General features: G+C 36.5%; 1 protein-coding gene across 2 annotated transcripts in view; it reads right to left on the reverse strand.

Moving 5' to 3' along the window:
• Positions 1-5,671, reverse strand: part of LOC145276775 (EGF domain-specific O-linked N-acetylglucosamine transferase-like) — a 170,380-nt gene extending 164,709 nt beyond the window's left edge. The window contains exon 1 of one of the 2 annotated variants that reach the window (XM_080128085.1): positions 5,459-5,671. The gene's annotated coding sequence lies outside the window, so the exon portion shown is untranslated. Of the gene's footprint in view, positions 1-5,453 lie in introns of both variants that reach the window. The other variant, XM_080128169.1, reaches the window with a different exon arrangement.
• Positions 5,672-6,000: the final 329 nt, after the last annotated feature.

Raw genomic sequence — 6,000 nt, forward strand, 5'->3', positions numbered from 1 at the left:
TACTTGGCTTTTATATAGATAGAGAATTGCATCAGTAGTGAGATATCTTCTGGAGCGGTAGAAGGATCCCACCATCTTTCCTGCGACCTTGGCCACAGACTTGATGTACGTGTTCCATTTCAGATCAGGAGTAAAGGTCAAACCCAGAAGCTTGTCAAAGCACGGGGCCTCACCCAGACGAGAGCCATCCATCACAATTGATGCCAGCTGGGGATCAGAGCGTTGATGATGTAAGGATAGGAGTTTGGTTTTGGATGCATTAAAGGTAACTAGCCACATCTTCCCCCACTGAACCACGCGCTCGAGATCAGAGGAGAGAGAATCAGAGAGAACTTCGTCATTTACAGCCTTTGATGTGTTGCCATAGATGGTCGTGTCATCAGCATAGATGTCAACGAATGATTTAAGTATGTGTTTAGGGAGGTCATTGATGTAGATCAGGAAGAGAGTTGGGCCCAGGATTGACCCCTGAGGCACTCCAGCATTTATATTGCAGGCCTCCGATTTTTGTCCATCTACCACTACTCTTATGAGCCTATCAGAGAGAAATGATTTAATGATTGAGAAAACATTTCCAGTTATACCGTAGCTGGAAATCTTGTGAAGTAGACCCTTATGCCATACTTTGTCAAAGGCCTTTGATATGTCGAGAGCAATTGCCCTAGAAAGGAAGCCTTTGTCAAGAGATTCACTAATCCTGTGGGATATAACCGTCAGCACATCTGCGGTAGATCTTGCAGAGCGGAAACCATATTGTGTGTCACTAAGAAGGTTATTCCTGCTGAGGTGGTTTACTATTTCTCTATTTAATATTGATTCCAGTAACTTACTCATAACACAGAGAAGACTTATTGGTCTGTATTGAGAGGGAGATGACTTATCACCTGAATTCTTAAATACAGGGCAAATTGAGGAGGTCTTCCAGGGGGTCGGAAAGCACTTCTCCTTAAGGCAGCGCTTAAATAGTTTCGTAAGTATGGGAGCAAGTTCTGGTTGAAGCTTTTTTAACACTATAATTGGGATGCCATCAGGGCCAGTTGCTTTACTGGAATCTAGGTTTTTTATTAGCTTGGCGACCTCATGCACGGATATTTGTATGTTACCTAGCTTGTTCTGTGTTATAGGAGGAAATATGGGGAGTTGATGGCCTTCGTCGCATAGGGTAGAATTAGCTGCAAAGTTCTTTGCAAATAGTTTGGCCTTGTCTGATGCTGACGAGATAACCTCTGGTCCATTGATAATGGTTGGGATAGAACGCACACTTCTGTTCAAGATCCTATTTGTTATTTGCCAAAACTGGTGGGAACCAAGCCGCTGATCAGCTACCTTGGATTTAACAGACTGGGCATATAGCTCTCTTGCATTTTTTATTACTCTTTTACAGTGGTTGCTGGCAGTCCTGAAAGCAGCTTTAGTCTCAGTGCATCTATTACGTTGGTAGTTATGGAAAAAGTGATTTCTGTGCGCGATAGCAGCAGCACATTCTGGGGAGAACCATGGCTGGCTGTTAGGTTTTTGTTGGAATTTTTTAGATGGTATGAATTGGTCTATGCCTACAATTAACCATTCGGTCAGATCTGATACTATAGAGGACACTTCCTTTTTAAACATGGAGTGCAGAGGTAAATCAGATATGAATGTACGGAAGCTATCCCAGTCAGCCATAGAGTATCGGTATACAGTACGGTGGAGGGGTACGTCTGATGGCTTCTTACATTTTGTTTTTATCTTAACTGATACGATGGAGTGGTCGGAGGATCCTAGAGGAGAATGAACGGTACATGAACATAGCTCAGGGGAAGTTGAAAGAAAAAGGTCTAAGAGGCTTGCATATTGATTGGGTGTATCGGGCACACGGGTGGGTTCGCGAACAATCAGAGTGAGGTCATAAGCAATGGCAAAATCATGACAAAACCTCCCCTCATCATCTGTCTTATTTGAATGGGTTAGCCATTCCACGTTATGGACGTTGAAGTCACCACAGATGTGGATGTTAGCCGAGGGATGTGAAGACAGTATGTGGTCTATTTTCTCAGATATGCTCTTAAAGATAGTAACTCCGCTGTTGTGGGGCCTATAGAGGGCAAATATAAATACAGTGGTGTTAGCAAGTGCAACCCTGAAGCACATATAGGGTAAATTAGGATCTTCTCTAGAGATATGAATACACACATATACTCGCTTATATGATTTACTGACTGTTCTTCTCAAAATGCTTACATGGACTTAAAGCCTGCGTGCTGCTACACACTCTGATCATAAAATATCAGTAATTTCAAATCTCGTGCTATTCTCACAAAATTCTCACTTTAATCCTTCATGACGAACATTCCACAAAAGAAAACACTTAAACCAATATTTCTAACACGTAAATAAATGTTGTATATTTCGTGTTAATACAGTAGTTTTGTGTTCTTTGTCGAGTGTCGTTATTTTCCAGATTTCATTTTTATTTCTTTACTAGCAGGCCGCCCGGCATTGCCCGGTCGTAAAATATGCTTAAATATATTTTGATTAATGCAGATTTCGTATTTATTATATTAAACCCAATATATATTAATGATTTAAAAAGTTAAAAAAAAAAAAAAAAAAAAATGACATGTGCGTGCGCCGCCACCAAGAATAGAAACTAAAACGTTTAGCTTACAATTTACTTTTTCCTTTAACGTTAATGGCTGAGCTATGGAGACATGTTTGCTGCAAGGCTAAAAATTAAAACATGAACTAATAGCTATTTCATTACGTATGCATATTGCATAGCTGTAATGCCGTCGTTTGACTATCACCTGACAAATTCCATTTTTTTTTTTTTTTAATTTTCATACTTTTGCACCGATTTTTCCTTTTTTTCCTTATTTTTTGTATAGGTTTGAATACCCTATATATTAAGTTTTGTCTGACAGAGGAGTTTTAGGCAACATTTTTTAAACAAGCATAAATATATATATATATAGAAAGAACTTTGTGTTTACTATAAGTTTTTTACGCAAATATTATGCCAGTATAAATCATGTAGAATATATGCATGAATATAATTATACGTAATAGTTAACTAAAGATGATCACCCCATAAGAAAACCGACAAAACTAATAGGAAATTAATTAAAATGAATGTTTAAAAGAATATGCAAATTAGCTAGATCTTTTGCAGATAAATGCAATTCCACGACCACATATATAACAAAGTTGTATTTCCTTTTTTTTAAATAAATAGAAAAAAAGTTTTTTTAATATGAATATCAATAAAAAAAAAAATTTATAGAAGATAGATAAAGATCTAAGGACGTGGATTAGTGAAACCTTTCTATTAATCGGCGATCCGGTTAAATTTACCTTTAATGGTCCCGTGAATACACTCCTACTTTCTACTTCAATAAAATTGCGACACACGTAACCTCGGTTCTATAAATTGATACAACCCTACATCCTATAGCCTTTTTTTCGACTTTTTTTTTTTTTATAAAGATGGCGACTATATTTTTGGGATAGTTTTCATTTCGGCATTTCACGTGTACGCATGAAACTTGCTATAACTTAGTCAGTCAGTCAGTCTCTCTCTCTCTCTCTCTCTCTCTCTCTCTCTCTCTCTCTCTCTCTCTCTCTCTAAGCATTGTTAAAATAAAATAAACGTGATCGAAATAAGATTTTATCGGAAGTGAGATTGCAGGTGATCTGACTAAACAGTAGATATATATTAAATAAGTTTATTGGAGAAGAAACCAATTTGTTTGAAAATATAACAAAAATAAATAAACATTTTATTTCTTGTCTTGTAATAATTGGTGGTGGTGGTGGTGCTGCTACAGAGGTTCAACCAAAAGTTAATTTGAAAAACTTTATTTAAAAAAAAAAAAAGAAGCTTTTCTGATTTTTATGGTAGGAATTCTTTCTAAAATTGATTAAAATATAAGCCAATAATGTTAGTTTAATTTTATTCTATAATTAAAAACAAAAATCGAAAGAAACCCAAAACTTTTACAACGCAAAAAATTTTGGGAGGGAAACGATAATCTTTGCTGAAAACTACGGACGACCGTTTGTGCAATAATTTTTTGATTGATTACACCTGTTCATTATTAAACGCTTTTAAAACATAAATAGGTTTAATTTTAAGAAGAATTATGTTTAGAAGGGTTAATGTAACAATACACTGACGAGTACAATATAAAAATAAAGAAATAAACCGAAAACATAAATAAGTGTTAGGTTCTCGAGATTTTTTAAGCAACGATTTAATTGAAAAAAAGGGGGTACTTGTAAGAATTTCAGTTCTTCTGGAATACTGATGGAGAATAGAGTCAGTCCTGGAAATGACTGAAGCAGTTTACAATATGAAAACCGAATTCTCTTGAGTTTTTTGTTTGTTTTGAAGAACTATAGTTTTTTTTTTTTTTTTTTACACTAACACTTCATATGCGATTGTTATTCTGAAAATCAGCCAAGTTCGTTTGTTTATTTTAAAACTGGTAAACATTAATCAGATGGGACTTTTTCAGGGCATTCATTGCAAAGCAAAACGGTTAACAGAAAACGGGAGTAAACAAATAACATGCTGAACTTGAACAAAGCCCCCCCCTCCACACACACACACACACACACACACACTACCACACACAAAAAAAATGTATGCGATGTTTCTGTTACTGGAACCCGGGTTTCATTTTATGCAGTCACCTTTCAGCTGTCATAACTCGTTACTGTTTCAATTGTGGCAACCATGGTGGCTGATCTATACAAGCACTACAAATTAGTTTACAAGTTTAGAGTTAAGAACGATTGGGCAAGAAACGTTAATACAAGCCAAGGTTCGCATTTTGATAGCATTCTAGTAAACTTGGAGCCGAACTGGAACAGCATGCGGCCCTTCTTTATCTAGATGGTTCAAGGTTGCCATCTCCCAGGCATTGCCTCCTTTTGAGGATGGGGAATTGGTTTATGGCCGATCGCATAAGGCGCCCTTACCGGTGAAGGGCCGACGGGTCCGTCCTCAGTGAGCTGCACCACCAAAATGTCAGATTCTGGTTTTCCTTACTTTAAAAAAAAAACAACAACAAAAAACACCATTTGTGCATTTTAACATCCCGGCAAATTTAAAAAGCTATTCTAAACATGCAGAGGAAGGGGAGGGACTTGGTCAACTGTTCCCTTGCGCGGACGGAAGTCTCCTGAAATGAAAACAATTTCTCGGGAATACTGAAATGCACAAGTGCCAAACGACTTTATCTTGCTACAGTCTGAAACTCGTAAAACACCAGAAAGATAACGAGAAACATGCACATAAAACAAAAGCGTATTTTATAGAATCACTCCCGATATTTAGCCTAGCAAACTAAACGTTTTTAACGGTTTTGGAGACGGGAGTGATTCTATAAAAAATGCCGTAAAAAATTATCCATCGAGGTAGTCAGTAAGAATAATAACTCATTAGTTTCTCTTAAAAAAAAAAAATGTACCTTACCTGTGCTGTAAGGACAAGAGCTGTCAAACTGTGACAGTCGACATGTGTCGGAGTTTTTGTGCTTTTCTACACCCGATATCAACAGTAGCCATGAAAAAAAAAAAAAAGAAGGAGAAAGTAGACCCAAACGTTTGTAAGTATGAAGTATTTATTTCTATTTCCTCCTTCTGTTTCTTTTACCCCCCTCTGCTGCAGCATCAACCTGACGGGTGTGATTTATTTATACGGGTGCACAGAAGGGCATCAATTATTATGCAGCCAACGTTTATACAGCGCATTGTTATTTTTTATAATTGTCCTTTAACTACATGGATATTGATCGAAAATAAAATGTCAAATACTCACTGAGGTATTTGGAATTTAGTAAATAATAAATACGCTTCATCGACAAGTAAAATAAAAGGGTTAATTCCTATTTCAGTCGTGTAAATTATTTACAGTGAAATTTGTTTTGGTGTGGTTTCTGTATTACTTCTCTATTTATTTTTCACTTAAAACCTGTTTTAGTTTTTAAAAATATATATATATACAAATAAAATAGC

Source organism: Euprymna scolopes, chromosome 1 (genome assembly GCF_053919585.1).
Source record: "Euprymna scolopes isolate OS-2025 chromosome 1, ASM5391958v1, whole genome shotgun sequence".
In the NCBI taxonomy this organism is placed as follows: domain Eukaryota; kingdom Metazoa; phylum Mollusca; class Cephalopoda; order Sepiida; family Sepiolidae; genus Euprymna; species Euprymna scolopes.